The following is a 12689-nucleotide window of genomic DNA, read 5'->3' as shown; positions in this document are numbered from 1 at the left end:
GCCCATATTGTAAATGGTTCTTTCCCTATGTATCCCTAAATAATTCTTTTATTCTGCATATACCTATAAAACTTTTCAAAATCACCATATACTTTATTGGGATATTATCATATATTAGGAAGATTTGATAGAATATTTTCATATATTTATCTCATATATTTTAGTTAATTTCCTAAGATCTTACGATATCTTTTGACACGAGGACTAGGACTTTATAAGTCTATATATTCCCAATTATAATCAATGAGAAGGCAAGCAATTCCATTCTAATATTTTCTAATTCTCTCTAATTTATCATGGCATCTAGAGTAGGTTAATTTATTTATTTTTCAAAAATCACAACCATGGCTAGTGGTGAGACACCACTTCCGTCCTCTTTACCTATAATTGTGGGTAATGCAAAAACTCATGAAAATCATCTATATTGTCAATTTGATGATACTTGTTGGATTATAGATACCGGAGCTACTCATCATGTTACCGGCAATAAATCTTGGTTATTCGACATTCGTTATATTGAATGCCCTGTTGGATTGCCGAATGGTGATGAAAATGTTTTTGCTACTTTGGAAGGATCGGTCAAATTATCTGATCAAATAACTATCTCTGGAGTTCTTTTTGTGCCTCATCTTAATTGCAATTTACTTTCCGTTACACAGTTCAGTGATCAATTAAATGTTATTGTCCAATTTAACTCATATATGTGTGCTATACAGGACCGACTGAAGCAGCTGATTGGAATGGGAATTAGACGAGATGGACTATATTATTTCTTTGGCAAGCCGGATATGGTGCAACGTGTGTTTGTGGTTGAAGCAACGTCAGATTTGGAGCTTTGGCATAGAAGAATGGGGCATCCTTCGGAGAAAATAGTTAAGTTACTTCCGCACATTAGCAATAAAAGTAGTTTAAATAAAAGTTGTGAAGTATGTTTTCGTGCTAAGCATCCTAGAGACAAATTTCCCTTGAGTGAAAATAAAACATCTAGGATTTTTGAGAAAGACATTGTGATTTATGGGGTCCATATCGACATGTTTCATCGTGTGGGGCTCGTTATTTTTTTACTATCGTTGATGATTATTCAAGAGCTGTATGGATTTATTTGTTGATTGATAAAACCAAAGTTTTTCAGATGTTTATGACTTTTGTTGCTATGGTTGAAAGGCAATTTAATCAAATAATTAAAATAGTTCAAAGTGATAATGGAACCGAATTTAATTGCTTGATTGATTTTTTCATTGCTACTGGCATTATTTTCCAAACCTCATGTGTGGGAACTCCTCAACAAAATGAGAAGGTAGAACGAAAACAAAAACATATTCTTAATGTTGGGAGAGCCTTGAGATTCCAAGATAAATTGCCTATTTATTTTTGGGGTGAGTGTGTTTTAGCCGCCGCTCACTTAATAAACCGAACTCCAACACCTATTCTTCAAAACAAAACCCCATTTGAAATACTTTTCAATAAAACCCTTCCTTCGATGCTATTCGTACCTTTGGATGCTTGTGTTTTGCTCATAATCAAAAGACCAAAGGGGATAAGTTTGCTAGTCGGAGTCGCAAGTGTGTGTTTTTGGGGTATCCGATCCGTTTGGGAAGAAGGGTTGGAGGTTATATGATCTTGAAACTAAAGAATTTTTTGTGTCTCGTGATGTAAAATTTGTGGAAGAGATTTTTCCTTTTGCTACTCCGGATGATGTTAATATTGATTTGGGGGTGCATGATGTTTCGGATGATATACACCTTGATTTTGCAGAGTACGACTTTGGGGATGCATATGATAATTTTGGGAATGATAATGATGAGGTGCCCACGACAGGGGGGCCATTGAAGACCCCAAGTCCAATGCCGCAGGCAACCCGAGCCAACCGCATAACATTCCAGTTCTGGCCAGCACGCTGGAAATGCTGCGGGTGATGGTGTAGGCTCTGCCTCGCAACATTCCAGCACTGACCAGTCCGCTGGAAATGCTGCGGGCAAGGGGTCTACTCTGCCTCCGTTGCACAACAGCAGCACACATGCTGGCAGTGGCAGCACAGATGCTGGCAGCAGCACAGAAGCCCAGCTGCAACTGGAACCTGGCAGCAGCAGCACATACGCTGAGCAGCAGCTACTCCACGACACCACACGCGCCACTTCTTCCGTACAACAGCCTGCTATGGCCCGCGGATTTTGGGATAAATTCCCGTCAGTTTTGCTTCGTGATTATGTTACTCACTCGATTTTTGCCAATAGTCCATCTCCGTCTCCCAATCAGTCATCAGGTACCCCATATCCTTTAGCACATTATACACATTGTGACAAATTTTCTGTGAACTATCGGAAGTTTATTTCAGTTGTTGTTCACACTAAAGAACCGACAACTTTCAAAGAAGCTATGAAATATGAAGGTTGGTGTAAGTCCATGAATGAAGAAATTCGAGCTTTAGAGAACAATGGTACCTGGACTTTGGAGCCTCTTCCCCCGGGTAAAAAGGCTCTAGGAAGTCAATGGGTCTATAAGACCAAGTTTCTTTCTAATGGTGAAGTTGAGCGTCTCAAATCTCGTTTAGTGGTATATGGGAACCATCAAAAAGCAGGTGTAGATTATGATGAGACATTTGCTCCGGTTGCTAAGATGACAACGGTTCGCACAGTTCTTGCTATTGCGGCCGCCAAGAGTTAAGAACATCACCAAATGGATGTTCACAATGCTTTTCTTCATGGTGACTTAGATGAAGAAGTCTATATGAAACTTCCGCCTGGTTTTCAGAGTTCGGATCCTTCATTGGTTTGCAGATTGAGGAAGTCACTCTATGGTTTGAAGTAAGCTCCTAGATGTTGGTTTGCTAAACTTACCACAACCTTAAAACAGTATGGTTTCAAACAATCTTACTCTGATTATTCTTTATTCACTCATACTACTCGTGATACTCAGATTACAGTTTTAGTGTATGTTGATGATTTGATTATTTCTGGGAATGATTCCACTGCATTGACGGTTTTTAAGGCCTATTTGTGTGACTGTTTTAAGATGAAGGATCTAGGTCCTTTGAAATATTTTTTGGGGATTGAAGTGGCTCGTAGCTATGCAGGTTTATTCCTATGTCAGTGAAAATATACTCTGGATATTATTTCTGAGACAGGTTTATTAGGCGTGAAACCTAGTGGTTTTCTCATGGAGCAAAACCACAAATTGGGTTTGGCCACAGGCGTTTTTCTTTCTGATCCAGAGTGTTGACTTGAACGAACAATACAAGAGGGGGGGTGAATTGTATTGTGGGGAAACTAGGGTAATTTTTACGGAATTTGTAAAGAAACTAAGCGAAAACTTAAAGTGCGCAGAGAGATTTTACGTGGAAAACTTCTTGGCCCTAATCAAGAAGAAAAACCACGACCACAAGAGATTTTAAAACTCAACTCTTAATTATAATAGGGCAAACAACCTATTACAATCTAACTCAAGTTCCTCAACAAACTTGAGTTCCCCTTCAACCGATCCCTCAATCAGTTGAATGCTCAAAACTCTCTCTATCTCCTTGCTTCACTCAAAGCAATAAACACTCTAGAGTTCACTCAAACTCTTACCCCAAATTACAACTCAATGAATTAAACTCTAATATAAATCACAAGGACACTTTTAGACTCAAGTGGAATAAGTAAGAATAAATATGCTAGAATGCTCAAGTGTATTTTTGCAAACTGAGGAAAGCATTATTTATAGAGTTAGAAATGCATCCACTAAACAGTTAGTTAGTTCCACTAACTCCACGTTCCTCAACTTGAGGAGCACGTAGAAGTGAACTACTTGTGCTGCAAGTGAAAGCAACTAACCCATGATTTTTTTCAAACTCCAAAACTGCTTCCTTAATTTTCTCAACCAATTTGACTGATTAAAACCCACGTTAAAATATTTTCCAAAAAAAATCTTTTTCTCAAAAATAAAAACCAAATCAGTTAAAAGATATTTTAGAAAGATATTTGATATTTTCCAAAAGATAATTATTTAAGTAAATAATATCTAATAGAAATATAGGAAAATATAATTAATTAAAATAAGATAACTATTCCACTTGACTCCTACTAATGTCAATATAATTTATACGTACAAGAAGCTAAAAAAGATAACCTATTAACTTTTAAACTCCTTGCTTTCTCTAAGGATTCTTCGACTCAAAAGATTCCACACTTTAGTTCCCTCGGGGAACTAATGTTTTGCTTTCTTGATTTTATCTTCTCGCTTAGTCTTTAGTCTTCTTTGTCTTCTAGTATGCTCGTTCCTCCTCAGGTACATCATCACATACTTCAGTTTCCTCCTCGAAACCTAAGACTTACAATACTTAAAGACACTTGTTAAAACGTGTAAGTTTGCTTGAGTCATCATCAAAACACATAAGGGTCAACAATATTCCCCCTTTTTGATGAATGACAAACCAAGCAAACTCACATAATATTAGAGAAGTAAAATATAGAAAGGATGCCTAAAAACTATTATCATGCTACTAATAATAATTTATTCATACTAACAAAATTATCATGCTACTCACAATAATTTACTAAACTGACAACAAAACAGAAGACAGGATAATAATAGACATGCTCCAATTTGAGGGGGGTATTGAGATATTATCATATATTAGGAAGATTTGATAGAATATTTCCATATATTTATCTCATATATTTTAGTTAATTTCCTAAAATCCTACGATATCTTTTTGATACAAGGACTAGGACTTTGTAACTCTATATATTCCCAATTATAATCAATGAGAAGGCAAGCAATTCCATTATAATATATTCTAATTCTCTCTAATTTATCATACTTCCAAGTTTAACAGGAATGTCACCAAATGCTCGAATGACTAACAAACGTGTACTCCGTTAGTCATTAAGGGTTAACTGTGTCATATGACATTATGGGTATATGGTGAAATTGAAATTTTTTATTGGTATATAATGATTAAACGAATTACTAAGAGGTATATGGTAAGAAAAACCGTATTGTAAATGTAATACTATGTAAAAGTAATGTTATTATCAAATATTTATTTTGATTAGGGGGGGTGGGTCACCAATTGAGTGGCTATGCTTATTGGTACGTATTCTTTTTTTATTAACATCGATTACTGTACGAACACTTAGACTTGGTTGTCAAAAAAAAAACTGTACGAACACTTCAATTTAACTCTCATATTGAAAACCAAGATTGTGAACTTTCAAACTAGCCACTACACATACGATTGAATTAAGAAGAAGCTTGCTTTCCTTTATTTGGTAAGTTATTTGGTTTAGTGTTCCTCTTTTATTTCATTTTATATTTCGAATCTTTTGAAATTCAATTAGTTAAATTAAGCAAACTTTGTTACGTAGTACTCTGCAGTTGTTAATCAACTTGTTTATCAAATATAAAATGCCTGTAAAGTCCATGACTTGGGTGCTCTAAACAATTGTTCGTCATTATTTAATTATTTGTTCAAGAGATGTCTGGCTCACATAGTCGATCTAGGAATGAGGTTATAGAGATCTCTAAGTCTTGTCACACTAATTAAGAGAGAGAGTTCACTTCAGAAGTTTAAAGAAGGTTACATTTTAAAATCATATGGTATTAGGAGGGGTAGCCCCTTAGTCTTATTAATTGTTTGCCTCTCTCTTCTTTTCTCAATATGGGACACTTACATGTATTATTTGGTAGAAAATTCAACACTATTTCTTTGTACATAGTACTAGATAGGAAGTACGAAGTATGTATTTCAAGTAGTATTAATTCCAAACCTTAAACGTAAAGTCTTGTCACTTTCCAAACTAGTTGATATATACTAGGAGTGTCGCTGTATCCTTTAGAATCAATTATTATTATTATTATTATTATTATTATTATTATTATTATTATTATATATTTATTACTTATATTATTATATTATCACAAATTCCTATATGACAATGTGACTAGTGGAGTGGGTCTAGTAGGAGACTCGCCCCACTGACGGGATGGGTCTCAATTTTGCAGGTGCCGAGACGAGGATAGAGATAAAAACCTTTATCTGCCATTGGTGATGGGTATTTTAATTTTCCCAGCCCCTATCCTCATCTCATACCCCCATCTATATATTTATAAAAACCAAAATTACTTTGTATATATTATTAACTTATTATCCTTTACGACAAAAAAAAAAAATTATGTAAAATAAAATAGTACATACTATAAGCAAAAAAGTTTGTAATATTAACAATTTTTTCTGGTAACCTTTACTCCCTCTGTGTTTTTTAAGTGTTACACTTCTCATTTCCGGCCGTGTTTTTTTAAGTGTTACACTTTCTTTTTTAGCAAAAAACTACATTAAAATATTATATCTCTCTCTTTTCATAGTTCCCATCCAAACCCACTACTACTTTTTTATTATATATTTCCTCTCACATTCTTTACTTTTCAATAAACTATTAACCCCACTATCTTTCTTTTACAATTTTTTAATTCTCCAACTACCCCACTTCTTGTTTTATTTAAGTCAATTAAATTGCCTAAAACTATATGTCGGTCACAGTGTAACACATAAAAAACACGGAGGGAGTATTAATTATGTAGGATAGTGTATTTGGGGGCGGAGATTAGATGGGTCTTGAGTGCAGATTAGATGGGGGTGGATATCCAAGTGGAGGTGGGGCTGATATGATTTTGGAACTATACCCATCAAGGCAGGGATGGGGATGAGTTTTGGCCCCGCTGTGGGGAAGGAGATGAAAATTTTAGGTTGAGATGGGATAGGAAAGCTAACATTCGCTCCGTCCCGCCCTAATGACATCCCTATGTGTGGCCAACCATCATAGGGCTTAATTCGTTAAAGTTATAGGGTTACTTTGTTAATGCTACATAGTTTACTTCATCAACGTTATCCGGTCGGTATTATAAAAATTATTTTGTTCTTTTACATGGTCACATGTAGGGCTGTACACAGTTTGGTCTGGACCGTAACCAAACCAGACCAAACCGCATTTTGGTTTACGGTTTGCGGTTTGGTTTGGTTTACGGTTTGGAAAAATACGGTTTGGTTTCGATTTTTTGGGAAATACAGTTTGCGGTTTGGTTTGGTTTTTCAAAAATTATAAACCAAACCAAACCGTAAACCAGTAAACCGCATTTTAATATTTATATAATTTTTAAATCAATTAAAATAGTTATTATATATTATAAAAAAACAAAAAAAAAAAACATGAAAAATCATTAGAAGACTATACGGTCAGTATACTACTATACTCTATACTCAATCTCAAATATCAATACTTAAACTTCAATAGGTCATATAACTATAATGTAGTATGATGTAGTATGAATTTTTTTTTGGACAAATGTATTAATTTTTTTTCCACTGTTAATTTGTTATGTATTATTTTTATTATGTATTATTGTGTTAGCATTTAGCACTTGATTAGTTGGTTATTATTTTTATTAAAAAATCATAGTATAATTTAATCCCTTTGGCCTAATTATTTGAACTTTATTATAAGTTTATTAATATTTGACAAGTTTTAGGAAAAAATGTCGTCTCACTATAAATCGCAATCCAAACCGCACCAAACCACATTATTACGGTTTGGTTTGGTTTGGTTTCAATACTAATATGGTTTGGTTTGGTTTGGAAAATTTACCAAACCGTATTTTGCGGTTTGGTTTGGTTTAGACTCAAACCGCACCAAACCAGACCATGTTCACCCCTAGTCACATGGTGTGGTGATGCACTTTTCACGCTTCTCTCTCCTCTCTTAAAATCCTCTCCTCTGGATTCAGTTTCCCCCTTTTAGAACCCTAGGAGCTCGCCGAAGTTCCAGCGTCCCGGCCGTACTCCGGCGAGCCTCCTCCACTTCTTTCTTTTTCTTCTCTTTTCTAATGCTTCTCCTCTCCTTTCTTTTCATTTCCCCTTCTTATTTAAGGTGGTTTCCTCACACGCTAAAAGCCGACGAAGGCGTCCCCTTCTTTCTTGAGGTGTTTGTGTGAGCATATCCTAGTTTACAAAGGTTTTGAGGGGAGGTTTCTGATCGTCAACTCCGGCGCCGTTTCCCACCTTTGCGTGGAAGGTTTTGTTCATTCAAAGGGTACCTCCACCAGTGAAACAAGGTCTAAGGACTAGGCCTAACGCCGCCGTCATAGGTCATTGGTAATTTTGACCGTGACGAAAACGGTAAAGTTAGGGTTAGGGTTTCGTGGGTCCTTGCGCTGGAGGGCTAGTGTAACACCTAGAAATTCCTTTATTTTAAAATACCTGTTTTGCCCTATTTAAAACTTTAAACAGGAATGTCTAAGACATTACCACCACCGTGAAAACGGATAAGACAACTATCAAAGACACACAGCGGAAGACTAATTTCAAAACCATTCAAAACAAGTCAACTTGTAAAGTCAAACGAAGTAAAATAATATCAACCTACAACTTGGAACCATTATAGGCCCTTATTAAAACCAAACCAAATTCCAAAACTTTGCATTAGTCATGCATAAATAATAATATCATAAATAAATAAAGCAATAAACACATCATATACTTATAGAAACTAGCATGATTCGCTTTTCACTCATGCTCATTCATGAATATGCCTCTTCACCTGAAAAGCTTCTTTTTATTTGTTTCCACTACTCTCCATTAAAAATGGGTCATCATAGGGCCAAGATAAAGACAAGGCCAACAACACACAAAACACTCAATCAGCAAATCTGAGTATATAAGCGTAATTAACACACTAACATGCAATTACCTATCAACACACAACTTACCTTATTGTACCTGTTTTTCAAGCATACAACATTCAACAAAACTTCTTACTAAATAACTACATAAGTTATTCAGCATTGATTACACATCGAACGGGTTTCCCCACTAACCTCCCCCAATAAATTGAGGTTACTAACATGAGAGCTAAATGCGTCAGCATCAATAACCACTCGTAAGTGGCGGAATTCCTGCGCATAATAATAATAAAAGGAATGTACAACGTCCTGTACTCCAGTAGAGGTTATGATCAAATGTAAAGTCACATAACTCCCCTCATGTGTTCATACTCAAGGTGTATACGTTCCAAGAGTTTTGGTGCGTAATCTCTTTCACTTTACGTTATTCACAGATTATTAAACTTGGTGATGAGTCTCAAACCATAATCATTCAATCAACAATAATTATTCAAACAATTAAATATACAAATTTAATTCTTGAATAATTAGTGACCACATAATATTAAATTTTAAACCCTTTTTAATTCTACCTCGGTGCCAATGACACTTTAAACGCATAAAACACCACAAATCCTATCCCTCGGTATTAAAAACACCTTAAGTGCACCAAAGCACCAACATATAATTTATTCCACGTGTACTTAGACACTTACATAGCTCCTTTCCCATGCTTAAAATATCAATAAAAATTATATGAATCATAATAAAATTCTCTTTTAATATTCCAAACCAAATTAAACCTTTATTTTAATTAAACATGCTCTATAACATGCCATAAATAAAAGTGTGTTTCATAAACAATATTCCAAACTATAATTTTCCATCCATTAATCCATCACAAATAAATCATGCTTCATAATTCAATCACCAATAACATCCAAATCATAATTTCTATTCCAAATCTAGTATGACACTACTTGTAATCAATTAAACACATGTAGTATGCTACTACATCAATAAAATTATACTAAGTATGCGAACGTACCTTGTATACGATCTTAAAATCGCCACAACTAATAGAAATCACTCACTTCGAAGTATTCTACAAATAAAAATCATAGAAGAGTATTAAAATCCTTTCTACACAAATTTCCAGCAATATATACCCTCATAATTTAATTAAATAAGCTAAAATTATATTTAAAACATCATACTTTAATCTCAATTAATGGGTAATTGAAATTCCTTACAAAATAACTTGATTTTTAATGCACTACCAAAAATTCCAGCATTATATTTTAATGAAAACTTGTTGTAATTAAGCCTTAAAACACTTTAATCAAAGGTTTAAACCATTATATATCATATTCCTTCAATAACTCATAATTCAAGAACCTAGGGTTTCAAAAATTGGGGCTTTTCAATTAAAAATAAAATCTGAAAATTAATTTACACAATACTCATAACCAAACATCAAAAATCAAATCACAAAACTCATAATTAATAATTAGATCTAGGATTAAACTAGTTTTTAAAACTAAGTTTAATTTTTTTTAATCCGAAAAAGGGGGGTGGCAACGACAGCCACCACGGCAGCTGCCAGCGCCGGTGGCTGCCTGCTGCCGGCGGCTGGCGCTATTGCGGCCGGCGGTCACCGCTGCTGGTGGTGCTTGGCTGTGAGGGGGAGTCGAGAAGGGGAAGGGGGAAAAAGAGAAAGAAAAAGAAAAATAAAGAAAAAAGGAAGAGAAGTTTACCTTGGGTTATCACCACTCTGGGCAAAGTTTGAGTTGCCTCAAGTGTTGAATATTTATACCCCTTCTCTAGAAACCCTTTTCCCTAAACTTTCCTTTTTTAATCTTTCCTAATCCCTTTCCTAATAAAACTTTACTAAAATAAAACTTTCTTAAATTAAACCCCAACTTAAATAAAATAATTAATTAAATAAACTTTCGTTTTATGAAATATTTCTAGACTTATTAAAATGAATACTTTAAATACTTTAAATAAAATATTTCAATTTAATTAAATACTTCTCAAAATATTTATTTTAATTAAATTAAATATGTATAAAATACGAGGTATTACAGCTAGGCTTAACGCCGCCGTTGGGAGGAAATCGTGACGGAAACGGTGAAGTTCGTTAAGGCTGGGTTTCGAGGTCCTTTGTGTTTGGTGCGGTTTACGGTTTGGACGGTGCTCTTCCTCTAGCTAAGTATGTTTTTTCTAAATACTAATCAGAGTTTGCTTGTCATTTTAAGTTGTTGTTATGTTTTCTGGTTGTTTTGGCTATAGCCATTTGGATGGTTGTGTGCTGAAGGAGTTAGGATCCTTTGTTAAGGATCTTAGTTTTGCTATAATGTAAAGAGAGTTTACATGTTATGTTGTTGTTTGGGGGATGAACAGGAAGTTGGCCTTGGCTAAGGTGAAGTGTGTGTTTTGTTGGAGTGGTATTTGATGTCTTCCTTTTACCTTCTTTGTGATGATTGTTGCAATCTTTACTCTTGAAATTTACTATCCGAAGCAGGCACCCAAACTTTATTTTGGGGTTTCACGAGCCTCAACGTTGTCAAAGCTTTCTTACCAACTAGAAAAGCTATTGAAGAAAAGGTCACAAGTTCTAGTGACCTGTTTGAAGACCTTACTTGGTGATGAGTTGATCCCGCCAAGAAAGGAAATGCTAGCCATGGTCAAACAGTTTCGATCCTCTCTGCTACTCTCTTTAGGGTGTGTTTATATTTCTATAAGGACATCATCTGCAATATGTTCGACCAAGTCCAATTTAATGTTGTTTTTTATTTCAAAAGTTGTAAAGGCTTAAGTGTTAAAAGCCAGATTTTTAATTCTCACGTTATTTTAATTTCAAAGTTGGTAGTGGTAAGTCTTAGTTCTTATTTGGTATGTTGTAATCTCTGATTATATAAATATATTTTGCTTTTGTCAAAAAAAAAATGGTGTGGTGATGCACTAATATATTATTATTAAATAACAACAACAACAACAATAATAATAATAATAATAATAATAATAATAATAATAATAATAATAATAATAATAATAATAATAATAATAATAATAATAATGTGGGTTCTTTTCACCCTTTTCAAATAGTTTTCAAAATAAATAATTTAAGTTCGGCAAAAATGTATTCAGTTTAGTAAAAAAAAGTTTTAATTAGTAAAAATACATAACTTTAAATTAAATCAGTAATGATAAATTTTAATTACGAGTAGTAAAAATAACTTAAGTTTAGCTTTGATGAATTAAAATTGTTTTTGTTGAATGAAAATTATTTTTACTAGACTTAACTTATTTGATTTTTTTTTTATTAAAACCCATTTTACAGAACATAACTTATTTTTGTTAAACTTAAATTATTTGTACTGAACTTATTAATATATACTTCGTATAATAATACTAGTGTTGTTAAATAACACTTTATTCTCTCATTTCTAAGGTTTTCAATTGCTACAGTATGTTGGAATATAAAATAAATTTCTTTCAATGGGTATGGGTTTGAATTAGTAGTAATCCCAGTGGACTACCACTCTTATTGCCAGCTACAAATAAGGTTTTTATTTTGCATATATGTCAAACTAACACTTTTCCCGGGATCAGTTTCTCACTCTGCCCTTGTGGCTCTCTAAACACAAAAAATACACTCTTTCAAAACTCTTTACTCATTAAAATTTACGGAAATTTCACCATATACCACTGAGTTTAAGCATAATTCACCGTATACCACCAAAAACTTTTTAATACACCATATACCACTCAGTTATTGTATATTAACACAAAATGCCCTTTTTGCTAACTGTCGTTAGTCTGCCGTTTGGGGGACTTTACCATTATGCCCTTATACATCTAACTGGCGCCATTGATAGGGTTGACTCCCCCAAACATAATTTTTGTAGTTTGAAAAAATTGACCCCCCATTTCCCCTTTCCATTGAAGCTTCTCCCTGTTCTTCTCCATTAAAATCGAACCCCAAAATCAATCAAAAAGCTTCAAACTTTCATCGATCCAAGGTCGACGTTGCCAGTATGTTTTCAATT

The sequence above is a fragment of the Chenopodium quinoa genome, unplaced genomic scaffold, assembly GCF_001683475.1.
Source record: "Chenopodium quinoa cultivar QQ74 unplaced genomic scaffold, ASM168347v1, whole genome shotgun sequence".
In the NCBI taxonomy this organism is placed as follows: domain Eukaryota; kingdom Viridiplantae; phylum Streptophyta; class Magnoliopsida; order Caryophyllales; family Amaranthaceae; genus Chenopodium; species Chenopodium quinoa.
This window is presented reverse-complemented; position numbering follows the sequence as displayed.